Source organism: Neopsephotus bourkii, unplaced genomic scaffold, assembly GCF_033783945.1.
Source record: "Neopsephotus bourkii isolate Nb327-2 ecotype Australia unplaced genomic scaffold, CSIRO-AGI_Nbou_v1 NB_845, whole genome shotgun sequence".
Taxonomy (NCBI): Eukaryota; Metazoa; Chordata; class Aves; order Psittaciformes; family Psittacidae; genus Neopsephotus; species Neopsephotus bourkii.
Genome location: NW_026901341.1, coordinates 1,230,116 through 1,257,383, shown reverse-complemented (window position 1 = coordinate 1,257,383; position 27,268 = coordinate 1,230,116). Strand labels below are relative to the sequence as shown.

At 47.1% G+C, this 27,268-nt stretch overlaps 1 protein-coding gene across 7 annotated transcripts in view; it reads left to right on the top strand.

Moving 5' to 3' along the window:
* SERTAD2 (SERTA domain containing 2) overlaps nt 1–27,268 on the top strand; it is a 78,870-nt gene that overhangs the window by 36,820 nt on the left and 14,782 nt on the right. For 4 of the 7 annotated variants that reach the window (XR_009725868.1, XM_061356216.1, XM_061356218.1 and 1 more), the window contains one exon: nt 23,247–24,095. The gene's annotated coding sequence lies outside the window, so the exon portion shown is untranslated. Of the gene's footprint in view, nt 1–23,246; nt 24,096–24,127; nt 24,443–27,268 lie in introns of those variants that run through there. The other 3 variants (XM_061356214.1, XM_061356220.1, XM_061356219.1) reach the window with 2 other exon arrangements.

The window sequence follows — 27,268 nt, the reverse complement described above, 5'->3', positions numbered from 1 at the left end:
AAACCCTGTAACGTTCAAAGCAGCATCTCATCTGTAGTACAGGAAATGTTGTTCCTACTCATCTGAGATACTATAAAAAAATCCAACAAGTTTCAACAATAACAATTTTCAAATAAAACCCTTTGAATGGGTAATGTGTGGAGCTTAAAATGAAAATGTGACTCAGCCAGGAATTGTTACTATTACTGGTACTGGGTTAGCTCTTAGACAGAATCTACTTCAGATATTTGGCATGTCCTTTGGTGATAGGGCCTAATTAGATGTGGTGGCAAAATAGCCTTTATGGGCTAATTCAAACTTGAAGCTTTTCTGCTGAAATTGAGACTTGAGACAAACTTGAGCAAAGATTTTGATGTGTAAAAGAAAACCAGACCTCTGTATGCTGCTTTTTAACCTTCTTGTTACCTTTATTCCCCGCTTCCTTGCTAGCTTTTCTTTTATTGTTGGTGTTTTCCAGACATGCTTGTCTCCAGCCATTTCGATGGCATGTGTAAAACACACTCTGCATGTGTGCCAACACGGTAATCCCCATCGCAATCAGCAGGCAGGTCTCAAGGGTACCCAAAAGCCATTCAGAACCTTCAAAACTCTCAAATGGTGCTGTAAATTGTCTGGTGGGGGAGCTGGGAATGTAAGGGAATGTCTCCTTCATAGGCTGAGCACCCGAGGAGGGGAAAAAAGATGTGTAATTGCTATACACTTCTATTATATACCTCCCAAAGTGTAGAGGTGGTGACCACACTTGGAATGCAAGGCAGATCAGTTTCATGATCAATCAGTCTATTGTATTACAAGTCATTACCATAAAGTACAGCAAAAGTGCAGCAAAACAAGAACCTTAGCCCAGGCACCCCAGCCGATAAGCACTAAGACATCAAATATCGGCTATAAGTAACATACAACATGCTGAAACTCCGAGATCAAGAGCAACAACTTTGAGAGCCAATAAATCATCATTGTGATGAGTGACTATTAATCCAAACCAATGAATGCTTATCACAAATATGGTTAGACACACACCAGTCAGATCTATCGTTATGTCAGCCCTCTGAGCCCCACATTGGGCGCCGCAAAGAACTGTCGTGGCTTAAGCCCAGCCAGTAACTCAGCACATGAGACTCAAAGTCCTTGCTCAGAGTAAACGTTTCTGAGCAGCAACTGAAAACATTGGTGTTATCAGCGCTGTTCCCAAGCTGAAAGTCAAAACCACAGCACTGAAACAGCTACTAAGAAGGAGAAAAATGACTGCTGCTGCTGAACCCAGGACACTCAGATAGAGCCTGTTCTCTTCTGTGTTTGGATGCTTCAAACCTTCCTTCATCTGTTTCTCCTTCATTCTTAACCTACTTGTATGTGTTTGGCCGTTTCCTCAGTCCCACCAAAAGAGCCTCCTTGCTCTCTTTTCCTTTCTTGTGTATTCTCTTGGTCTTTCCCCCGTGTGCTGGTTTTCCTTTCCCTGATTTCCATTCTGTTCTCCTTTTCATTCCCTCGTTGCACTTGTCTGGCTGGATGAGGTCTGCAGCCAGCTCTGCTACTGTTTCCCCACCATGCCTTTCCTCCGGTAGAGCTGATGGGAAATGCCGTATTTCCCTCTTCCCTCCTCCCACCAGCCCCTTCCTCTCCTGCTTCTCTTTCTTGTACAGCTCAGTGATGAAGAAGAAAAAACGCTTAATGAAAAGGTTTTGAAGAGAGGAGCAGCACAAACGCAGGTTCTGTCAGTGTGTGTTTTTGACTGTCTGCCTGTTCCTGCGAGCAGGCACTCAGCCTTTGAAGCTGGATATTCTTGGGAGTCAGGAGAGAGATTCATTTTGGAAAGGGTACTAGTGGACTGACATTTGATTTCCTTATTTAAGTGTGACTGTTACCCATATGCTGGAGACCACATGTGACTGACAACACCCGCTCTGCGCTTCCTCAGTTTTCCAGCCCAGCCTCCAGTTCACATTTTGGTGGTTATCTTCACCATGGAAAGAGGTAGAAATTGTGTTCCCGTTCACACTGAAAGCTTAGGCTAAAATTAAAACACAGACAGAGCAGCAGAAGCTCTGGGGCTCATCTTCTGCAGCCCCAAAGGCTGTCTTATACCTAGCTCAGAGGCTTTTCAGAGGGGTGAAAAGGGGAATTTCAGTGTTGTACACAGGTATTTTGCTTCCCGCTGCTTACGTGGCAGTTGTGAAGGTGTCCCTAAACCATAGTAGTTGTCAGTGTGTGATTGTTCGCTCTGTGAACCCTAAATGTAAATCAAATGTGTAGAAGCATGCTGAGACAAGGGGAAATGTAAATGGATCTACCTATTTTCAGCCTATTTGTCTTTATTTTTTCCACTATAGTGGACACAGCTTTGTGCCACTTGTGCACTGTAACATGGACAAAGAGCGTCCATGCAATATGAAAGACACAAATGAAAACTGTAGTGCTCTTCCCCTCCTCCTGCCACTTTTCCAGGCTGTTATTTTTTCCTGTGTGGGCTGTGTTGCTTGCATGCTTCCAGGGCTCAGTGAAACACGCAACACTTCTGGATAACAGACAAATCAGAATTAGGTGCTTCACTGTCACACATATGGCCAAAACTAAGGATAAGAGAAGACTGGTGGTCTCCCCTCTCCCTGCTCTCCATAGACCTTCAGCACAAGGAGTCAGAGTTTGAAGAAGCTGAGTGAAAACCTCGAGGGAGCCCCAGGTTGTTCTTACGTCCCTGGAATTCATGGTGGGAGCGGTGTGACGTAGCACTGCGCTCATGCAGCTCTGGACCTGAGCAAGAGGAAGAAATGCTGTGAGACAGCCTCTTGTCAGGAGCTTTTCCCTGCAGTCCTCCAGACGGGCTGGCTGTATTCCTGAAAGACAGGTCATATCCTGCCAGACATGAGAGACACTGAGTGAGGCTGTACAGCCTGTGCTCTTCAGGTCTGCAGACTAGATAGGTCCTTTGAGCCTTTGCCCATGAATACAGGAAGGATGCATTATGAAAAGTCCTTTATGCAGGTGCCTTCATATAGGGGAGGAAAAAGGAAGCTTAGGTAACCTGCCTCTTCTTCCATCTTGCCCTGCAATTGTGTCCCATGATTGCTAGCCCTTCACTGGGAAGCACAAGAGTCTTTGCTCCAGGGGCCTGTGGATCAGAAGCAGTGAGTGCTTGCACTTGGGGAACCTGAAGAGCCAAGTCCCCTCTGAGAGCAAGAGCAGGATATATGGGTGATACTGGCATGCCCTGTCATGCGCTCTGGTTGCTCAGGAAGGGATATTACTCGAGAGCTCTAACAAAGTTCAGATGAGCAAATACAGATGTTAAACATATTTTCTAGCTATCCAAGGTGCCCCTTACTGTAATAGAGGCATTAGAAGAAATTGTGCATCTGTACCTTCTGGAACTGAGAATGTAGCCCCCAACTTTGAATTGCTGGTTTAGCTTCTGTATATGATGGGCTGTGTGAGACACAAGCGTGCATCACCTTCATCAGTGGGGGGGGGCTCCTTCTGCAAGGTGGGAAGAATGCTGAGGGTGGGACAGCTTAAGTCCCCTGGGAGCTCACCCATGCCTGCTGTCAGTCAGTGGGCTGATGTAGCTTGCAGTCTGATCCCAGCTGGTCAAGGCTTGCCCTGTCACAGCCAAATGGAAATAGCACAATCAGATTTCCTCTGTGCCATCTCTTGGTGATTTCTGCACCAGCACTACTTGGCTTATAGGCTTGAAACCCTGATCCTAATAACTTGCACACTGTAGGCTGCTATGAGCAACCATCAGCTAAGCACAGCAGCATCTTTCTCTAGCTCTGAGCCTGGCTTCTGGGCTCTGCAGGCCAGGATTTGCTCTCTGGTGGCCCCAGTGTCTCAGGCGGTGTGAAAGCAAAGCGTAGCACTTAAAGAGACTGATTACCTGTGCTGGAGATTGGCACCAGGGCAGGCAGGGCACAGATGTGGGAGCCTGACCAGCTCTGGTCCTGCCAAGATTGCTGCTGGTGCTATTGCGTAAGACACAGGGAACAGCCACCTCCTACTTCAAATGTGAGAGAATGACAGGAGCAGAACTGCATTTTAAGCTGCTCAAACATGATGTGCGTTGTTCAGATGTGTGTGGTTTGTACTTTCAGACCCCTATGGAACTGCTGCGCTGGGGTCCTGATGGTTTATCTTCCTACACGTGCTGGCAGATGGTCTGGAGCAGACCCTGCCGAGCACAGTGCATGCTGGAGGGCAGCGGTTTTGAGGCAAGTTGTTGCGATTATCTGATGTTTCCCATTTTCTGTTATTTTGTGTGTGTGTGTGTGTGTGAAGGGAGTATTTAAAACTTGTAGACAATAGTTTGCTGGGTTGCAGGGAATGAAACCCCTAATGAATAGTCCATTGTTTACATCCATTTGAGGCTGTTTCTTTGCTGAATTAGTGCCATGAAACATGGCTTGCAACTCTGCTGTTTTTAACTGCCCTCTCCCTTACCCAGCCCCCTTCCCATTCCTTATGGTTGCTAAATCCTGCTGTTATCTTCTCTACACAAGGTTCCAAACTTCCCTCTCTCCTCTTTGATTTCCCTCTCCTTAAACCTCTTGTCCAAACTGAGTCATCTTTTGCTTCTGGTTCCCATCCTTGGCCTCTTGGGCTCACACCTCCTCAGTCCTTATTTCCAAATGGAGGGGATAGAGGAAGGTCCAAAACTCCTGCTGCTACAGTCAGGTCTGGATCTCTCTCTTCCCTTTGCCTTTCCCTCTGTGCTTTGAAGCTCTTCCTATGCCAGTTTGCAGCTGTGTATATATATGCTTATTTTATCTCGTATTTGTCTGCAAGCCTCTTGTCCAGTTTCTAGCTCTTATTCACCCCCTCTATTCAGGCGCTTTCCTCCCTTGCTCTGTCCATACTGCTCTGTTCTCTGATCTCAGTGCCTTCATCCTAGTGAGCCCTACAATCTGAGGTATGGCTCAAGCACACCATTAAGCAGCCTAAGGCTGCCCCTCTGTCTGTCAGCCAGAGCTTTTACACAGCTCATGGAGGAGTGCTGTCAGGACACGATGACTGCCTTGCTAAACGGTTTCGTCCCTGTGTCTGGTGGTCTTACTGCAATAGAAACTCCTAGAAGTGGAACCTGGTCTCTTTGCTTGCTTTGGGCAGTGTCTGCTGGGGTGGGAGGTAGCTGCATTTTTTCCCTTCTTTAAATAGATAAGCCTGGCTGGTTGGCAGAGTTGTTAGCTTTGTTTTTCTGTACCCTTGTCTACAGATGACCCTTTTTTGTGCTAATTGAGGCTGTGTGGCTGTTTACCTGTATGACTTGCTGGAGTGATTGCTCAGACTGATGCATACCACACTCTGGGACTGTTTCTTCTCTCTGCAACCCTGATTTATAGATAACGAGAAGGGAATTCTTGGCTGCCCTGTTATGAAAATTACTGCACTACGGAAAAGCTCATCAAATGAACACAACACCTGGTACAAAACCAGCTATATTCAGTTTTCTGGTTTTCCACATCAAAAAAAAGCTTCCCTTTATTATTTAAACAGTTTTCTTCAAATGGCATTGTGAGGGATGTAGGCACAAAGGCTTGCCTGCTTTTCCAGGAGTAACTGGAACTGGGGGGACTTCCATAATCAGTAGAGGGAACAGGGTGTTTTGGAGAGGGTTTTTGTTAGGTTATTTTCTGGATGAGGAGTGTGCACATGCCACATAGTACAAACCAACCACAGAGAATCCTGCAAGAGGGAGAGTCAGCTGTGAAAATTTACCCTGTTGCTACGGAGCTCATTTGGTTGTGTCTATTATGTGAGAGAGGGATGACTGAAGAAACACTCCACTCGGTAGATGAACAGAGAATACGTTTCTGCCAGTTACAGGCCAGCTTCTGTGTGCATAAAACTTGAGTTATCTGGTAGTGGTGCTGGCTGTTGATGGTCAGGCAGGGACACAGATTGTTTTTGACTGGATGAGCTTGCTGGAAGGCAGGGGAGGGTTAGGGTTAATGAATTGCTTATGTATCTTTGAAGTGTTTCTCCTTGATGCCATGTGCCGTTAAGGAAACCAGATTTTGGGGACGTGAGTTCCATAAGCAGCCAAAGTTTCTACTTCCCACAGCAGGGATGCTTTCCCCTTGATACTTCCACTCTAGATTGATGGTGGTATCCTGAGGCTGTGACACTGTGCTTTTGGTTTGGCCTCTCACTTCCCTCTGAAATCACAGAGCCAATATGTAGGATTTGGGATTCATTCCTGACTTTCTGACAGCGATTCACTATCACTCCTCCCCCTATTGCTTGCACATTCCTCCCAAACTAAACCTCTGTAGCCCAGAAACAGGTCACAGACTACCACCTAAACAACAGGCACTGCTTGCATCATCTGCTGGTGTGACGTGCGGTGAGATGCAGTGTGCTGCACGAGCGCTTGGTGAGCAGGACCAGCCTGCTCACAGAGCGGGATGTGCGAACGCCCCTCATGATACCTGCCAGATGGGTGCTCAGAGACGAAGGGGAGAGAACTGTGTACAAAGGAGACAAAAAGAGGAAGGTGTAAGCTAGCTCCATCAGTGCACAGATTTTCTGCTGGCTGGTTGGGATGATTTATAATGGTGTACAGAGCTTTGTCACCTTTATGCTGACTCTTTTCAGTGCTGCCCAGAGGTCGGCCCACTGGCCTGTAAAAAACGAGTTGTTGATCTATGTTGCTTTTCCCAGTGGCCACAGTACTGGGGCTGTCATCAGTCCTAGTGCAGAGCTTAACCGGGGGCTGGAGGGCCTGGGATAGTCACTCAGCCTCTCACCACTGGTGATTTCATTTTAGGCAGCCTTATAATGTGATCCTATGCAGGGCATAACCAAATCTCCTTTTACTTAGTGTGTAGGAGAGCAACTATGCCAGCAGCCTTTGCACAAGAGCACTGTTTCTTGTCTGCATGGTTACTTTGGGAGGCTCACAGGACAAAAACATGCTTTCACTTTAATTTTTTATATTTATTCAAATAGAGTTAGGATGGAGTAACAGGGCCAGTGGCTGCAACAGGTTAGCTGCAAAAGGGATGGACACAATACAGTTATCAGCAGAAAACGGAGGTATCTTTGAGCGTGCAAAGACTTTCTTAGGACACATAGGTTGTGCTTCTCCCTGAGAAGTGCTGAGGACAAATTGTCATAGAAGTGCAAAATACACTCAGTCTGTTTTGGGTTGAGGCAAGAAACGAGGGCCCTATAGCCTGGAGAGACGTGTTGAGTCTGCGTGGGGAAAATGCACCTTAATTAGATGGGTTGACAGATCCTGTTTCTCCTGCTCCTTCCACAGTTTGCAGCCTTCAGTCTAGGAAACGCCTCCTGGATTCGCCCACCAGTGCCCTTACGGTAGACCTGGCACACTCACCTAGAGTCCTCCACGCTGGGCGGCTGGATGTCAGAGAGACCTGGCTCATGACCTGTTTGGCTGGATGGACAACTTCAGCCTGGGAGGGGAGCCCAGCACATCCCGTGCCCTCCACACACCATGTTCTTTAGTGCTTCTTGCTGTCAGCTGGCTGGGTTTTGGCATGGAGAGGACAGCGTCTCTCCCAGTGCCTGCATGGGGGGCCACGTCCCCTCCTCTTGGCTGTGGCACTTGCAGTGCTGCTATTTGGAGCCGCGCTTCTCTGAAAGTTGCTTAATAGACACACCAAGCTCTACTTTATCTTGACAATACACCCTTTTCTTGAGAGAAATGAGAAGTTTCAATTTCAGTCACTAGCCTGTTTTTCATTAACCTGTTTTAGTCAGCAAGTCGTGTCTTTACTGTGCCCCTCTCCCAAGCTGCCGCTCCTAAGTCTAAATGAGACGGTGGAGCAAAACTCCTGTTCTCTGCAGAAAGTGCAAAGAGAGAAGAGGCAATTTTACCCCAAACGTTAGAGGAGACTCGGTCAGATTAACACTACAGTAAATGCCAAATATCTTGAATTTACAGGGTGCTTTAAGCCCCAAGTGAGGGGCGAGGAGGAGGGAGGGATTGGAGAGAAGTTGTTAAACCTTTTAAAACTTCTGACTTAATCTTTTATTCAGTGTTTGTGTAACTCTAGTTATCTGCTAGTTAATACCAGGGGTTTTGATACCTCTCCAGAGCCAATACACTGCAAACCTTCAGCCCTGTTGGGCATTTGTGCTACAGCATATTTAATAGCCATGACAACAATTCAACAATTGTATAGCAGCCTCCCCTCCCTGTCTGAGTGTTGCAGGCACCAGAGTGTCTCCATTGGAAAACCCCTAAACATACAGTTTCAGCCAAAACTGGTTTAATGATAGTCTACTGAGAGCTTGACAGGCTTTAAAAAAAAAACATGGGGGGGGGGGAACAAAGGCACATTTTGCCCTTCTCCCCCCATTTATTTCTTAACTTCTTCACTCCTTCTGAAAAAGCTGCTGCTGTAAAATACAAGGCGAATTAAAAAACATAAATTGCTTTAAATTGCTTAACAGGCTTGATGAGACAAAGACTGGTGTGTTGGAGTGGCTGCAGGGAGCTCTGCGGCTGCTTTTGTATGATTTCAGAGGTGAATTTAGATGGCTGGAAGATAGATGGGTGCCAGATGCAGTTTGACACAGATTCCGGCAGCTGCTCCTGCGCGAGGTTTCATTAGCGGCGAGTTAGCCAGCAGCAGAGCTCCGGCGAGGCCCCGCGCGCCGAACTGACAGCGAGAGCAGGGAAACAATACAATATTCGCTAAGTGATTTTAATCTAGGAGATTAAATGACACCCAGTTGGTTTCCCGACTTAGAAAGCCAACACGGTATAAAGCTGTTCGTGGCACTCACTCTGCCCAAGCCCGTGTCACATATATTTATGTTGCAAGTGCTTCCTGACCCCCTTCCCCGTCCCCAGCCCTGAAATGGGAAGAGAAGGGTTGATTTTGTCGCAGTCATATTTTTCCATCCTAACTGTATAATGTGTTTTTAACTGCAACAGGAAATATTGGCCTCGCTTCGACAAATGCTTACATTGGACTGAAGTGCTCGCATGCTCCTGCGAAGCACAGGCATAACTGTTTGAAAGATTAGGGCCACGGGCTGGAAAGCGAATGGCTTCCTTTTTAATAGTCGGGCAAGTCCCAAAATCAGGAAGTCATCGGTGTTTACGGGCTTGGGGAATTGGGTTTGGTTTTAAGTAAACCAGCGTATTACGATGGATGGCTTGACAGAAATGGTGGTGGGGCTGCTGTTCTCCAGGCAGCTGAAGTTCTCTTTGTGGAGGGACACTAAAGGTTGGGATGTTGTGAAGGGGTAGAAAATGTAATCAGACTTCTTTGCAATGCAACCCTGTGGCTGAATGTTCTTCTGGGGGCGCTGCATGGGCTGTGTCTTGGGAACCCTTGCTGTGGCACCCTTACTGGGTGGTTATTTGGGCTTTGCGTAAACCTGCTTTACCAAGTGAATTCCTGACTAGAAAAAGAGGTTTTCCCTCTGTTAGCTGGAGGAAAGTATATACAGAAACAAACAGATCTCTTTTTCCATGTGCACCACCTGAATATTGCCATTACATATTTAACTGCTGATGTCAAACTACTCTGTTCACTTTGAGTCACTGACTATCCTCACAGCAAGCAAACAAGCCAGCTTTTTTTCCCCCCAAATTACTATGCAAGTTAGAAGTGTATGGGTTGTCTTCTGATCTCAGCAATTGTTTGTGAATATTACAGTTCTGTGTCTAGATGCCTTTGGTAAGTACCCTGTGCACGGCTTCAATTAAGCTTTCTATATCGAGAAAGTATGCCTTAATTTATCAGGTTAAAGATATCTCTGTTACATCAGTTTGTTCACAGTGTGTTGTGACCTAATCAGCTAGGGATGTAAGCCATTTCATGAGGAGTAATTACTCAACAACAAAAAATGTCTCTCTTTCCTAATAGCTGTGGGTGAATTGGCTAATTGGAATCCATTTTGGTAGTGGCAGGTCAGCAATCAGGAGGTGACTTTCCTGGCTGGATTCTAGGTGGGAGGGAGAAGCCAGCAGGAGCTGAAACCCAGAGCTACAGCTTCCTGAGGCAACAGAGCATTGCTGCTGTTCATATTGGTGGGAAATTCATTTATGAGGGAAAGAGCACAGATTTAAGTTAGACATTAGGAGATAATTCTTCACTATGAGGGTGGTGAGACACTGGCACAGGGTGCCCAGAGAAGCTGTGGCTGCCCCATCCCTGGCAGTGTTCTAGGCCAGGTTGGACGGTGCTTGGAGCAGTCTGCTCTAGCGGAAGGTGTCCCTGCACATGGCAGGGGGTGGAAGTGGATGAGCTTTAAGGTCCCTTCCAACCCAAACCATTCTATGATTCTATGATCTGCTCTCAAAGCTTGCAAGAGCTCTGGTTTTATTATTACTACTGGGGGTATGGGGCTGCAATGATAAAGTTACCATGGGACAGATCTCTGTTGCCTGGTTAGGCCTTGGTCAGGAGTCCATGGGAAGTTTAAGGATGTTGGCTCAGAATAACTTGTGACAGTTACAGAGCAAGATTTGCTTTCAATGGGTGCTTCATCACTTAGGAGCATGGGCTGCCAATCCAGAGGTGCTGCACTGGGGCATCTTGTAGATGACCCCACTGGTTGCTGTTCTGGTTTTCTGCTTCACCAAGGGATAGACCATTGAGGTGCATCCTGATTTTTTTTTCTTTTTCCCTTTTTTTCCCTCCTTGGCTTCAAACCTTGCTGAGAGGGAGGTGGAGAGGAAAATCCTCATGAATTAACATTATTTCCCTGGTGGGCTTTGCTGCCATTTTATCTAATTACGCCTGCTGTTTTCCAGATCACATTGTAAGCATTTGCATGAAGGGGCTTTCACTTACCTCCTCAAGTAAATTAAATAACAGCCCTTAGGCTGGGCTGACAGCATAATGCATTTTCATGTGGGAGATCAACAGCTCCCGTACCTTGAGATGGGAAATGCTGAAATGACAGGGAAGCTCTGTGCTTTTGTCTTGAAATTAGGGCAACTAGATCGAGTTAGGGCTACTTTGGAAATGCCTATTCCTGGCTCTTGTGGTGGGTAGGGATCAGTAAGAAGAGGGATACACAGGAATTTGGAGAAAGGGCTGCAGAGAACACACCGTGGTTTTTGCTGAGGAGGATCCAGAGGCTACGTGCAAGATGTGCAGGAAAGCCAGGGAAAGCAAGCCTGTCGTCAGCAGGTTTGAATGCACAGCCCTATTGGAAAGCATGAAGGGATCTGCAAACCAGGAAAGATTGGAAGCCACAGACATAAAGCAAATGAGAGGTGCAGGCCCTGCCCTGAGGATGTTTACAAAGTGACTTCGTGGATGGGGAAGGCTGGACTTGGGTTGAGTGCTCTGGAAATCATAACACATGGCCTCGACTTTCATTTCCACAATAAGCCATCCCGTAGTTTCCCTGTGCTTCATTTCTTCAATATGCAAAATGAGGCAGTTGCCATCTGCTGCAGTGACAGTCCGCTGCTCTGCTGACCCGTTACTCAACCAGCATCCAGCCACAGGAGCTATCCTTCTCCAAATGTTTCAGAGCTCCTAGAACCCTCCATGATACCAGCCTCGTGGATTGATCCGTTTCCTTCCTAGTTACGTGTGGTGTAAATCAGAGATGTACACCAGCCCTCCTCTGGCTGTGGTTGCTGCTCTGTTTCTGTGACAGAGTTGAGAGCTGCTGAGGAGGAGAGGGGATCAGGAGCAAATGACCATGAGGAAATGCATTTCTTCAGCTCCTGAGGACGCTGGTGAGAAGGTAGAGAGGGACATTACAACTCCCCCAACCATTAGGACAAGCCTGGGGGTGGCCCAGAACTCTTGTATCTGCTTCGTCTCTGCCTTTGCGGGATGGTTAAGTGTGCCCAAACTGGGGACGTGCTAGTAAGTGAGCTGTGTGGCCAAACTGCAAAAGGAGATGGGCTGCTACAGCAAGTAGGGAAGTTCTGACTTGCTCATGTAGGCATGAATGGTGATCAGCAACAGGAGAGGCTGCTTAGCTGGTGCGGCAGAAGGGTCAGTGGTAGGGAGCCTTGCATATGTGTTTTGTGTAAAGGAAGAAAGATGACATATGTCTTGTGTAGCTCTGTGGTGACAGCAGCTCTCTCAGTATTACGCCTGTAATATTGAAGTACCTCCTAGCTTCTGGTGTTCTTTCCCTGTGTCATCGGTTTAGGGGTTAAGGACATCATACAGATCACTGAGATCTGAGTCTGCAGTGACTCAGTTGTGTCTGGGGACATGTAGTGAAGAAATGCAGTCGGCTTGTTTTTCTCTTGAAAATGGAGATTTCTGTTCCATCAAAACGCAGTTTGAGGTTGAAGGTGGGGGAGAGCTAGAAAGTTAGTGCGATGGGGGTGTAACCACCTTTTAACTTGCATGTTAAAGCATCTTGGCTCTTCCAAGTAACTGGAGAACTACTCTGTGATGCGTTTCTGTGAGATGAATTTTGAATGCCAGCAAGATAATGAGATTTATCAAATAAAAAGCCCGTCTTTCACTTTATTCAGGCTTGGCCTCATGCCTCAAATACATGGAGTTTAGCTCGGAAGCGGCTTGTAATTTGTATCACAAAAGCACCGTGTGTAATTCATGATGGACAGTAGCCACTGGATACCAGAGGTTCGCAGTTGGGACGTGCTAACAGCTTTTGCTGACATTAGCACTTGGTCAAAGTCATTGCAGCAGGACAGAGGACAAGTGAATGGTCACTACGAGGTTACAGTGGGAGAGGCTGAGGAGGTGTTTATAAATCAGGGATTCAGATTTACCATCAGTCATTTGTTAGCATGAACATGCACGAGAGGATGCAAGACACATCGCTGCTTTTAACACGTTAGGGGAGATGATTCAGGATTGATACAGCTTTTCAGCGATCTGGTAGTATACATCCCATTATTATTCTTCTTCACTCCCTGTAGATGTTAGAAAGCTTTCTAACAATTCACGGTATCTCTCAAGCCCTCATCTCCTTCTCTCTTTCCTTTGTTTTTTATAATATTTTTAAATTAATTTAATTTTATTATTATTCAGACTCCTGCTGTACACATCCCCCATGCAGGTGGGAGGGTGAGTTGGTGGGAGATGACTTGGCTTTGTTGGAACTTCACTTAATGCAGGGTGGGGGCAGAGAAAATGAAGCTAAATTACGCAGATCCTGAAGGCACAGCAAGCGTGCTACATCACTTGTGAGCATGACTAGAACTGAAAATGAATCACAGCCTTGTTAGACACTGTATGTGTCAGTGCATGTGGGCAGAAATATCATTCAGTGAGAGAGAGAGAAAAAGACAGAGACTGCATCTTTTAAAGTGTGCTGGTCCCACTGAAATCGCTGTAGTATTTAACCTAATGGGTGAGAGCTGGGAAATGGTGGGACAGCTGCTCCAGGATACTTTGATACATCGATTTTTCTGCCTTTCTGAAAGTTCAAGCAGAGTCTGGACTGCTCAGCAGTCCCATCTGTTTTCTAAACCAGAAAAGGCTGTAATTGCAAGTTCAGGTTTGAACCCACTTTCAAGGACTTTATAATACAACCGACCAAGACTCATTCTGGGTTAGATTTGAATGTGAAGATGCTTCATCCTGAGTGTTCATTTTGCTTTAGGAAGCAAATTTGATTTGCTCTTCCTGTAGACTTTTGATGGTGCACGTGCACACAGACACACAGGTATACACATGTGCATGCTGAGCTGCTTCCCATATTCCAACTACAACAATCCAGTCTGGATCTGTAACCTTGATTCTTGCAGCTACCTCATTCAAACAGGACTTAGTTCTAAAATGGAAATTGGTTTTACAGTTAGGTTGTAATGTGGCAGAGCCGCATTTGAATTGATGGAGAGCTGCTTGGTCAGCTGACCACTGAAATCTGCTGTATACATGTTGGTACTCCAGAAGACACTTGCCACAAACGATAGCAATGTTCCTAAGGAAGCTTTCCCACCCCCTGCAGAGATCTATCCATGGCAGCTAACAAGCAGCAGCCATTTCAATGTCCCCACCCCCAGCACAACCAAAACCACATCTTCTCAAAGCCAGATGGAGTCAACCAGTGTATTCTTCCAGGGATTTTGGTTGTTCTTTCGGGATGTTGTGCTCAGTCATTGGCCTGTGATGTCTGTATAATGTAAAAGCTGATGATTCTAAGCACTAACCTGAGTTTTTATGAAGTGGCTAGAGATGTGTTTCTCCTTTATCCCCCTCCCCACAAAGCACAGACCAGGTGCGCTGTATTTGCTGAACACAAAGTGGTTTCTGAACGTTAAGAAGGATGTAAACCGTTCACAGCTGAGGACACAGCAGTGCACCTCCTCCCCCCCAAAAAAAAAGAAAGGAAAAGGAAAAATAAAAGAGAAAACCCCACCATAACTAACTTGAAAAGATCCTGCTCATCATGTGGTGTTCCTAGAATGTCCTTACTGACCAAATGAAATGGGAATAGCTTGTCATTTTCTGACTCTTCAATGTGACTATTCCTGGAGAAAGGCAAGGGAAGGATCCATACTCGCGACAAGGAAAAGCAAAGTTTTAATTAGAGCAAGAACATGTTCTGAAAAGTAAAGATTTTGGACTTAATGTGCATGGAACAAAAGGCCGTTGTGAGCTATGTACTAGAGTTGCTGAGAGTTTGTATTCTGCCCTTTTTTTTTTTTCTGTGGGAGTTATTTCCTGTTGTTGACTAGAGTTCTTTATTTAGAACCACCTAGCTACTGAATGATGGCTCGCTCACAAGAAGAAAAAGTGTGATTAAAACTTGTTAGGGCTTATTTCAAGATCTCCCCGCTTCCTTTTATTTAAGGGGAATCTTTGCTCAACGGGAGAAAAAAGTTCAAAACAACAAATGCATTTCCTTCTCCTTTCACCCACATCACCAGCGACAGCTAGCAAAATACATTGTTTGGAGCCTGAGGTCTTTCACCTAAACATCTCATGGAAGACAGTGTTTCTCTAATAGAGGTGGTTTAGGTTGTTCTTGGGTTTTAAACCAAAACCTATCAAATACCAGGCCTCCACACTGGTGTTCTTGGGTAGCAAGTCTTTCTACGAACTCTACAACTACAGTAGGAGTGGGTACTTGCACTTTCCCAGCTTGCTCATATGAGAAGGTTTCATTTGAAAAGCACTGACAGCAAAAAGAGGTTTCTGTCTGCTGAATTGCATGGGAACAGTCTTTGGGTATGTGTGTGAAGTCAAATTATCAGCAGTTTGGCATCTGCTTAACTTTTGCTGTTATGGCAGGGGCTGAACACCCAGTTAAGAGTAAAGGGAAGTTAGCAGAAGAGAAGGTTGGGGTGGAAAAATATATTTAACCTTAAGGTTAATGATGTTGTGCTATAGGAGTAGGTAAGCAAGTAAATGGGAGATAATTATGAGGGTTTTGCTCTAGCAGGAATCACACCTGGAATGTCCCCTGGATATGGGTGATTAGTAAATGCTCTGGGGCATGGGGCAGTCATCCCTCCTGGACTTGGCTGGCCCCTGGCTGTGAGCCTGCTGATAAGGGTACTTGTTTCTGCCCAACTATTGCAAATAGGATGGTGCCTTTCTGTGAAGTACCTGGCTGCTCTTGTGCTGGTTGTGAAACTCTTGGTTATGGCTGAAGACAGCCATTCTGCAAGAAAAACTGAGAGAAGCCGGGTTGTGAAGCTGAATCGTTACGGGAAAGTGATCTTTCTGTGAAATAGAGAGGGGTTTGGGAGCCTTCTGCCCATCCTTTTGTGCTAGGGAAGTTCGAGGTTGGGAGAAGCAAGGAGAGCCTTAGTGATACTCATTGTATTTTCTTATCCTGCTGTCCAAAGGTCAAACCAGAGAATGTCCCGAAATCTAGCATCGATGGGGATGCAGCTCCTCCTCCCCGTGTTCTTGGGTCTACTCCTTTTCCTTGGCTTGTTCCTCTCTGTCCTCCCATCATGTCTCCTCTTTGCCCTCCCACCAAGGCTAAAATTAAAAGGGAGAAATATTACTGTTTGAGAGAGCAGCTTACGGCTGTCTCAAAAAGCCACTGCTGGCTTTAGCGAGCAGATTGCCACATGCAGCATCTGCTTCCCTAGCTCCCTGCCACCCTGCCCTCGGCAGAGCTCGGTGTTTTCATTCTTTTTCATTATTTCCTCAAGTTTTTCTCTTCTCCCCCCCCATCCCCGTTGTTTCTGTCACGTACTGTGTGAGATGGCAGTGACCTGACAGAGCTGCCTCTCCCTCTTCCAGACCCCTGCCACATTTCAAGGTCATTAGCACCCCAAAGCCACTGTGGGAGGAAGGAAGGGAGCGTAAGAGGTGTGAAAGGAAGGGAAGATGGACTGTTATGATAAATGGTGGATTTTCAGGTTTTCTCTTTGTGCTGCTGATAGATCCTAAATACTGGGTGGGTTTGCAGTGATTTAGTGTTTCATCTTTGCTTGGGAATACCAATTAGGTGTAAACCTCTTTTAGCCTTTGGCTACTGGTCACTATAAATGAACAGCTTCCTTTAAAGTGAGAGAGCATGAAAAAAGGCGAGAGGAGAACAGAACCTAAATGAATTTGTGCAGTTCCCTTTTTCTTCAGAAAGCTGAAATGGATTTCTGACCGCTACAGGGGTGGTTTTAGGTAGAGTTAAAGAAACACAGACTTCACCCACAGCCTGTTTACCTGCCTGAGCTTTTGCTGACTCTTAGTCGTGCTTGCAGGAGGGAATGTAGGGAGGTAAAATGAATCATTACCACAGGCACAGTCAGTAAAAGCATCTGATGTGCTCATTCAGTCTTTTTAATCTCCTCTTTGCACATAACCAGGAATCATGCGTTTTGTGAAGGGTTAAACCAGAACGACTTGTGCATTCACTGCATTGGCTCAATGAGTTCAGTTCTATATGATCTCCATTTATTTGTAGTGGAACAGAATGGCAGTGGGAGTTTATGCTACATTTGATGTTCTCGTGCTAGGTTTTTTGCCAGCTCTTCTTTTTTTTCCTCTTTTCTAAATTTAGCTGTGCAGCTTCAACTTCTGTTTTATTGGGGTTTGTTGGTTGTTTTACTGGGTGTGTTTTTAAGGGGTGGTGTGGGACAACTCACTGTTTACTTAAAATGAGACCCTCGGAAACCCCTGTCTGAAAAGAGTACACATAAACATAGTCTCTGATGAATTTTGCACCTGGGAGAGTCAGAGGAAAGATTTATTATTGCAGATTGGAATTGCATGTGTCGCATTGGTAAGCGTTCCTTTAATCTAGTGGCTCTAAGAAGATGCAGAAACTAGTCTTAAACAAAATGCCCCAAACCCCAAAACGGTGTAGGAGTGTTAATATGCTCTACAGGTTGTATCCCAGCCGGCAGCAGAAGCAGCTAGTGGTGGGTGCATTCATGTGGATGTTGATGTAATAACTTATGTTTTCATGTAAATAAGGATTGAAACAGTTTTTAGGTGTTCTTTTGGTAATGCAGCTGAGCATGAGCAGGGTAAACTCCAGTGACATGGTTTTAAGTCCTACATAACGTATTGTGAAACGATGTAACACCCTCCATCCACATGGTAGCCACACCACCGTTTTGGTTTTGCCCTCCAAGCCTCAAACACGTTGCTACTGTTGTACAGTGCTTCAGTGCAACAAATCCGAGCAAGAACATCCAGGTCTAGAAGCCTCTAGTCACCCCACTGGTGGCCCTGTTTGGTGTTTCAGGCCTTTGGCATCTCAGTAGGGTTGAGCAGTGCTAAACATATTCCAATTAGCCTCTGCATCAGGCATCTTCCACATTTCAGGAGTGCTTATATGGGGGGCATCAGTGCTCCAGAAACTTACAGCTCCACATGGAGCTCTGTTGGAGTAGCTTTGCTTCAGAAAAGAGCTGTTGTATGTGCAGTGCACGGTGTAAGCCGCACCAGTATAGCTGCTCTCCCCTGGTGAATGAGGAGCAGGTATTCCATCTGCATAAGGGAGACCGTGACATCCTTTGTATTAAGTGTGTGTGTAGCTTGCAGGTTTGAGAGCCCCATGTTGTTAAGATTTTCAGGCTCATGTTGGGTTTGTGCTCAGGGCTAGTGGGTGGCCAAAGGCTTCTGGCTTGCTTGCAGCGACATCTGTTTACACCAGTGGTTAGTTATGCTGAAGACTGGCCATCTCTGCATTTGCCCCCACCATTTCTATGTTTTTTTCTTTATTAAAAGTATTCTCCCCTCGACTGTAAAGCAGAGCCTTCGGTTTTGTCTGCAGATAGTTCTTTTCTTCTCTTAACTCCACTGGTCCCTGTGAGAGATGAGTATCAGGATGTAGCATCTCTGCAAAAAAAAGTAACCGAGTGTTCCAGAAAAGAATGACTTGTGCTGTTGCTAAAGACTACAGAGCAAAATCTGAAAGGGAAAGAAAAGCAGCCTAAAATTGTTTAAAACCCAGCTCAATGCAAAGTACAATCCACTGTCTCGAGAAGCATGAGTGGAAAGGGGAGACCATAGAGAAGTCTGTGTGCCGTACAAATGGCATCGGTGTGAACAGTCTGGCCTGGGTCAGAACTGAAGTACATCTTGGAGGTGGTACAGCGTGAATGGGATTTGGGCAAAGAACACAACTATTTAGAAGAGGCAAAGAAAGATGTAAGAAGATAAACAGCAGTGGTAGGAGCCTGAACCTCTGTCAGGACAGAATGTTTCAGCTGGAGTGAGGATGATGCACACAAGCAGTCTCCAGAGGACTGGGAGTGCACAGGGAATTACAGAGGGAGGGAGTCATCTCCGTGCATGAGGAATGCAGCAAAACCTCCTCTGACTAAGCCAGCTAATGCATGCTGCTGCTTCTTTTTTTTTCCCCTTTCCTGATAATCCTGTTCCATAATATTTCCTTAATAATTTAGTATGTAAGGAGTAGTCCTTTTAAAAAGCATCTAAATCACCAAGTCTTACTTTCAGATGAAACCTTGCCACCCTTGTCCTTGACACACACTGGGGACTCTTACTGGGTATTTGACTATTTCAGACGTACCTTGGAGTTGAGGTTGTTGTGTTTTTTCTCTTAATTACTTTATGAATTTACCATGTGGCACAACCCTTGGTACTGCCAAGCAACAGCTTTCTATTACTAGACTGTACGAGCCCGATCCTGCGTTACTGAAGCCAAGAGCAGTATTTGGGAACAGACGCTGGCATCAAAATCTGTAGGAAGGCTTAGAATAACTGTACAAAAGGGGTTAGTTGCACTGAGAATATTGATTCATGAGCTCCATGGTTTTCTGCATCTCTGTTCATTTTACCCAAGTAAGATCAACTGCCCAACTGGACGTATAATATATGATACTGCATTAGAACTAAGGCTGCATTTGGTCATGCTCATTAATTAAACTGATTTCTCCTGTAGTTTTTTTTTTTCCTAGAGAACTAACGGAGAATGATAATTAAGTATATTATGCATTCTAGGGAACGGTGTTTCTCCTACTGCCACAAAAACATTGAAGGAGAAAAACATGAACTAACACAGAAAATGAAAGGGAAAAAAAGATCTAAAATTGAAGTGGAAAAGGGGAAGCTTTCCTTCCTTTGCTTTTACCCGATTCCTCTGCGTTGGGATGTGTGGGGCAGCCTTGTTACAGTGGGAGAGTTGCACCAGTGAAAAATGGCACAAAGGCAATTGAAATCTCAAGGTGCAGCTTCCTCCCGGCTAGCATATAGGTGCAGACTGCAGTAATGCAGTACCCCAGTTTGTTTTTGTTGAGGGCCTTGCTTTTATCTGTGGCTGAGCCTTGCATGAGAAGGGCCCTGCTCTAGAAGGTCAGTATTGACTCCAGAGCTGGCCTGAACGGAGATGGCACAGGGTTTTGACGTTTACATGCCTTTGCTTGTAGCTGCTTTCCTCTTATCTGTAAGACCCTGGTTGCTCAGTGGGGATCTGGTGGAAGGAGCATCCTTGGCTGTATGTAGGTCCTTTGTTTTGCTTTACACAGAATCACAGGATCGTTAGGCTTGGAAGGGACCTCTGGAGATCATCTGGTCCAACCCCCTGCTAAGGCAGGGCCACCCAGAGCAGGTTACACAGGAACGTGTCCAGGCGGGTTCTCCACAGCCTCCCTGGGCAGCCTGTTCCTGTGCTCTGCCACCCTCAACATAAAGAAGTTCTTCCTCATGTTGAGGTAGGAACTCTTGTGTTGTAATTTATGGCCGTTGCTCCTCATCCGGTCACTGGATACCACTGAAAAGAATCTGGCACCATCCTACTGGCACCTGCCTTCGAGATACTTATATGCATTAATGAAATCCCCACTCAGTCTTGTTCAGACTAAACAGGCCCAGCTCCTGCAATCTGCTCTTATAAGAAAGATGCCTCAGACTCCTGAGCATCCTTATGGCCCTTGGCTGGACCCTCTCCAATAGCTCCTTGTTTTTCTTGTACTGAGGAGAGAGAACTCCAGATATGGTCTCACCAGGGTCAAGTAGAGGGTGAGGATGACCTCCTTCAACCTGCTGGCCACAATACTCCTAGTACACCCCACGATACTATTGGCTCTCCTGGCCACAAGTTACAGGTGATGGTGGGATCTTTATTTGCAAACAGTTGTGTGCTCTGGGGGCAGTACTGGGTATTTGCCTGCCAGCTCCTGCATGCACTGCAGCAAAAACATCCAGGGAGAAAATGAAGATGTGTTATACAATTACCCGATGAAATCTCAGTGTTAATGTGTACTGCAATTAGAAAGAAAAAGGCCAAGGATACAATTAGAAACGTAGGAAGCAGTTCACTGCCTCTTTACTTCAAAAACATGAGGGATGTCGATGTTCCAGCACACCAAATGTTGGTGCTCTTTCCTAATTAGCACACGTGTTGATAGGCAGAGATTACCTAAAAAGTCCAGAGCAGCTCTGGTGAACTGCCCTATGAAGTCTGGTGCTTGTTTCCCCCCTCCCAGTCTTTCCAATCTTTGTTATTTCGTTTGTTTATCTGTAACACAGAAGGGTTTGGGATGATGTACAGGAGACATGGCCTTAATCAGGCAAGTTTTGACTATCCTAGCTCACAGACCAAGGCTGTGCTTAGGCTGTGCCTGTGGCCCGTATCAGGTCAGTATCACTGTAGAAAAATGCAGTCAGCCCCCCCTTCTCTTTCAGTGTGTGGCCTTCACAGGCGAGGGCCTCTGTCAAGGCTATGACTGCAAAACTACATCTGTGCTACTGCTCATCAGGAAACACCATTCCAAATGGGATGCCTTTTGGGTAGCTCCTCCACGCAGACACGCAGACTTTTTCCCTTCTCCTGCAGGCTCTTGCCTCTGCCAACACACTTCCTTGTACAGCGTTTCATGGCTCGGTTGCAGGCTGTTTCTCTGTGCTTACTAACATGTTTGGGCAAACTGTGTTTGGGCCTTGCAGACACCTTCTGGTCAGATCACTCTGGAGCTGCAGAACGGAGTCTCGAGGCCAGAAAGGTCTCGTTAAATCGGGTAGGAGCCAATCTGAGGAGCAGTCAGTGGTAGGATTATTCACCTTGCATAGCCTAACCTCATCCCGCCACGATGGAGCCTCTGCTGTGTGCGAGACAGAGGAAGGAGCTCTACTCGTATTGATCAGTATCATGACCTGTGCTCAGCTGAGAGCGATTCAGAGTGTGGATGCAGGTTGTACTAGTTGCGTTCGCAGGAATAATCCAAGTTACAGCGTGACCATAAACTCCTGCCAAGAAAGGCCCAGGGGAGTTACAGTAGGAAACAGAAGGGGCGGTGAGTTTTCTCTTATGCTCGTGTAAAATTGGAGCAACTTGAACAAAGTCAGAAGCATTTAAAACAGGCGATGCAGGCTCAGGCCTTTTACTGCTGAGTGTAACATGGCAAGATCAGGGCCATGGATATCGGACTGGAGCCCAGCTGCTTATTTAGCAAATGTTTGTGGTTGTGCCTATGGTGCCAGTGATAGTGTGCACACACCCAGGCACTGGGACTGCAAACCTGCTGCGGACTTTGAGCTCCGGAAGGTTCAGCTGGGTGCATCCATAGAGCGGTTACGCAAGGCCAGATCCTGCTGTGTTACAAATCTGGTGTGAAGCAGGGCAGAATGTGGCCCTGAAATTCAATTGATCCAGCATGCAGAAAGATAAACCCCTGCCAAAAACCATAGAATGGTTTGGGTTGGAAGGGACCTTAAAGCTCATCCAGTTCCAACGCCGTGCCATGGGCAGGGACACCTTCCACTGGAGCAGGCTACTCCAAGCCTCATCCAACCTGGCCTTGAACACTGCCAGGGATGGGGCAGCCACAGCTTCTCTGGGCACCCTGTGCCAGGGCCTCAACCACCCTCACGGGGTCTAATGTCTAACCTAAATCTCTTTTCAGCTTAGAGCCATACCTCCTCCTCCTATCACTGAACATGTACAGGTATTACAAATACTCTGGGTGGCTTTTGAGTAGGCTGAAGCCCACTAAACAGGTACCGCTCAGGCCTGAAACAAAAGGAATCTTTTCCTTCTATTTAGTAATTTTTAGTATGACTCTTGTAATTTCAAGAGGTTTGTTTCCTTGAGTGGAAGGACCACGTTTCAGAGCCTTGCTGCTGAAAAGAATCCAGCCGGGGGAAATTCTGGTTTTAATTTCTGCCAGCTCTGGAGCAATTCGTAAGTCACTCGTCAAAAGGCAGTAAATGGTTCATGAATTGCTTTGCAAATCTGGTTCCGGGCTCCCTCTTTACTGCAGGCAATGGGAGGCTGGGAGAGTTTGGATCTCCTCAAAGGAATGGCTGATAGCAGGAGTGGAAGGGAAAGGGGTGCCCATGCCTCCAGAAGTGGCCAAGTCAAAGGGTGGGTTTTAGATGTGATGCCCTTTCCTCCCATTGCAGTGACTTCAGCAGAGTATTATCTGGAATACCAGGCTTGGTGTTTAAAACTCAACTAGATGGGGTCTTTTCAATTGTAATTTTAAGAATCCATAAAATCATCACTTTATCTCTTTCTGTTTTGGCAGATTCACTAGTTTTGGTTTTTTTTCCCCGTTGTGGATTTTTGACAGATACAATTTCCAGGTTAAGGAAATCTTCCCTCTAGAAGTATCTTCCTTTTCCCTTTCAGTTTTCTAGCTGAAAATGGAACTTAATCTTGAACAAGCCCATCAGCTTGATTGATCGCGAATCGTTACAGGCCATTTTGAGCATAATACCTAAACGAGTCGTGATATTAATGAGTAATAATCGCCTTTATGTTAGGTCTTAAAGCTTTATTGTCCCGGAATACAACCGGTTTAGTGGGACATCAAAGGCTGGTAATGATCCGAGATGCCTTTGGGGCTGCAGCCAAAACTGGAAGGTGTTCACATCGCCGGCTGGGATTACAGCCCCTTTCCAAACACCATCATCGGAGGTAACTTAAAATAATCATCTTCTTTCCAGACAGCGCCTGGTGCCGAGCTCTCACTCCCTCCCCCCAAGTCTTCGTGCGCTCCAGCATCTCCGCTTGGCCTCATTTTTGTGCTTCGGTGGTGCCTGCACAGCCCAAATTAGCACCGAGGATCCCGCGGAGGGGGGCGCCGCCTCCCTCGGCTCCCAGGTGAGCTCCCGGGGCGGGGGGCGGCCGGCAGCGCCCCGGCTTTCCTGCATCCCTGCCCGCTCCGCTTGGCCCGACCGGGAGATGGCTGGGGAAGGGGGGGGTATGACCGGTCCGACCCGGGGGCCGGCGCGGCGGGGTCCTGGCCGGGGATCGCAGGGATACTTGTCATATTTGCGGTCGGGGCGCGCTGGCATCCGCCTTTGTGCCGGGGCCGGCGCTCCCCGGGAACCCCCGCGGCCGGGGCACGGGTGGGCAGCGCAGGGAGCCGGGAGGAGGAGGAGCAGCAACAGCGGGGGATGCGGGGGGAGGAAGGCCGGGGCCGAGGCGGGGCTTTAACGCGGGCCGGAGGGCGAGGAGCTCGCCGGAGCCGCCCCTGTCGTCAGTGCTGGCGGCAAGTGCTGGGAGCCGGGGCTGGTGCCTCCTCCCTCTCCTCCTCCTCCTCCATTGTATAATGCTGCGTGATCGCAGCCGCCGGGGCAGAGCGGAGGCTTAAATCCTCACGCCGCCTGCGCCTGCCTCCTCCTCCTTTTCCTCCTTCTTCTCCTCCTCCTCCTCCTCGTTCTCCTCCGCATCCCACCCGGCCCCTCCCCGGAGCGGCGCGGCGAGGGAGCGACATATGGAGCTGCTCTAGGGCGAGAGTTTGCGACCTCCCCTCCCCTCCATGCGTTAGTTCTCAGGTGGAGCTGCATGTGGTGAGTAGAGCTGGGGGGGCGGCAAGGGGGGAGCGGGGGGCCGCGACCTCCACCTCGGCTTTGCGAGTCATCAGGGCTGGTTTTATCTCTACCTTTAAATTCGTGCCCGGGAGGGCGTCCTCCCCCTCTCCTCCGTGCTGAGATGAGCAGAGGAGGGAGAGTTGAGCCTTAAAATACTACATCCCCCTTCCTCCTCCCCCCGCCGATGTGCGGGGATCCCGGGGCTGGAGCAGGTGCGTGCGTGGAGTTGGAATATACTTTTGGTTGGGGCTGGTGTGCCGGCCCCGGTAGTGCGGGCGGTTGTGCTCGGAAGAGCCGTGCTACACCCGGCTCGAAGCCTTACCCCGGTAAGTGAACGTGTGCGCTTCGGAGCCAGGCGCCTGCAGCCGTGTTCTGTTTACCCAGCAAGAGCAGCGGGGGCTTCGGGGTACCCCTAAAAGTGAGTGCTGTGGGGCCGGGAGGGCTAAAAGGGCCTGGGGGAGATTGCGACTCTGGGAGAGCGAAGCTGACATATGGCCCCGCTGGCCGGACCCTTCTAGGGTTGGTGTTGGGGAGGCAGCAGGGCAGGAATTAGCGTGGCTGTGCCCTCCTCCTTGGGAGCAGCGCCAAAACGGAGAAACAGGCGTTTGGGGTGCTTTTAGAAGCAATGGCACCTCCCCACCCCCCGGTTATTGGGGTTTCCTTCAGGATGGGGGAATACTTGGAAAAGGTCCTTTTGCGGTGCCGCTTTCATTTACAGCGTTTGCTGGTTTATTCGTGTCAGTGTGTCAGGATCCGGGAAGGTACGTTCTGTTTAAGCGTGAAAATAGGAGTGCAGTTACCTGCTGTCATTCCTTGCGTTTCGGGAGGCACAGCGGGGAAACCCGGGGCCACTTGCGTTGAAAATCTCGGGAGGGGTCTGCGTGCTGTCCCGCTGGGACCCCTTGGTGGCTGATTTACAGCTACGGGTCAGCTGCCCGTGTAAAAGAAAGCGAATCTGCCCAATTCATCTCCATTGGGGAGGGGGGGGGTGTCAGCCCCTTCACCCCAACTTCAGCGCAGCACACCAGAGCTGATGCGTGTGTCAGTGTGTGTCCAGACAAGCCCAAAGCGCCCGGGATCAGGAAAAGCCCAGGCAGTTTGAGCTAGTGCCCGGTGAAGTCAGCGGGGTGGCTCTCGCTGCCGTCAGTGGGTGCTGGATCTGGCCACCGGAGAACACGCTATTGCTCAAACAATGGTGGTAGAGGGCTTGGCTGCCCCCTAACAACAGTTTTATGCTCGTGTCTCTCGAATGGAATAAACAGTTCTGTTTGTGCGAGTTGAAATTACACTTCCCACCTCTTTATTCTGATTTCTTTTGGGGTATTCAGCTGCATAAATGAAGGTGCCTGTGTCTTACGGGCTTCTCGCAGGGTACGAAATTGACTGAGGCAGCACCTCATTTTCCACCTAAGTGCACGGGAAGCTTTCACGTGGTAAAAAGAACTGTAGGAATTAACTGTGCTTTCATAAAAGTTGCCGCTGCTTGTGCTTAAATTGCTGTGGAAGTGAAGCAGTCGATTAAGCAGGGTAAACTGAAAGTAGCCCTTTCGGCTTGAAGTTAAAATGCATGCGTTTTTTACATAATAAGATGGTATCTTTGGAATCTGCTTTACCATAATGAGCTAGTGGTGGTGGTAGTAGGAGATGGGAGGAGGATTAGCCGTTTGTGCTGCCAGACAGGTATCCCAGAATGTGTCCTAGGGAATCCTTCCATTGTCCAGGCAAGTATTGCAGCATCTAACGTAACAGCTATGGCTCTTCCTCCTTTCGTGACTGATCCTACTTCCATTTAAGTTGGTAGCAAAAACCACCCACTCCTTTCCTGCAGGAACTGGATTGGACTGCTAACGAATGAAGCTAGACTTTGTGCATGTTAAGACGCTGCTTTGATTTTCCTGTCAAGCTGATTTCTTATTCTCTGAAGCTGGTTAAAAACAAACAGAAAGAAACTTGCTAGCCGTAGGTACTTCAGGTTTTGTCTGTGGGAGAAGCAGTCTTAAAAGAACATTAAATGTGTCTGTAGGTGCTGATTTATAAGGGATTGTAATTGTATTCATTTATACACCTGTTCTTTTTAATGGTAAAGATGAAATAAGGAGTTTCTCTGTGTTTTGGTGGATATAATAATGTAAATAATTCAAGCACTTGAATTGTCTGCCTGAGAGGCATTGAGGAGTTTGAAATAACGTCCTAATATCAACGAAAACATCAAATTTCATAGTCTTGTATTTTTTCCTAGCTTCCATGAAGTACAACAGATCTTACGCAATATCTGTTTTGAAGGGGATTTTGCCATCATTTACAGAAGCTGCTTTTATTTTTCCAATAAATAATTCATAGGGAAAAAGAATTTTTTTAGGAACTCTGACTTCTTTTTTTCGCCCTGATGTAAAACACTCCTGGCACAGTTTGTCTCCAGCAGTGCTAACACTAGACAGGTGATCCAAAATACTTGTGACTATTTTTGCTTTTATGTAACATCTTAAAGTGTAATCTGTCAAGCAAGGGGAATGCAGTACTTTGAAAGTGTAAGTAGTCCTCTGCTGATCTACTTTTATAAGGGCTGGGTAGCAGGAGAGACGCTGTCTTTTTACTCTGCTTTGTATGTGTAACCAGTTCGTGAAGAGACAGCTCCAGTTGCAACAGTTCCTTATGACAGGCACCCAAATCAGTGCCAGAAAAGGCAACTCTCAGTTACCAAGTCCAAAGATCAGGAGTGTTCCAAAGGAGAGAGCAAGGTCCAGCTTCAATGCAAGCAGGTTGGCAGTAAGCACAGATCTTCAGTGTAGATGAATCTCCTGCTAATTAATGGTTTGTAGAAAATGGAATTTGCCAATCTCAGAACAGCACTCATTTGCTTCAGGGGGATATAATTGCATGTTTTGTGCCATTGGTTGCATTTCTAAATTCGATCAGTCAGGAGAACTGTGCTGTCAGGAATAAGTGCCTGTTTTCTGTAAATGGAGAGAGACACCCCCCCCATCATGTGTTAGTTCTTTAATTCTTCTCTAAACAAAGTCTTATTTTTTGTGTTTGCTGTAGTGGAGGCTTCAGGTTTGCTCAGCATTACCAGTGCAAACACTATAACAAAAAATAAGATAACAATGCTGACTGTTCACCACAAGTGGGGAAAGAGAGCTCTGTAAATGCAG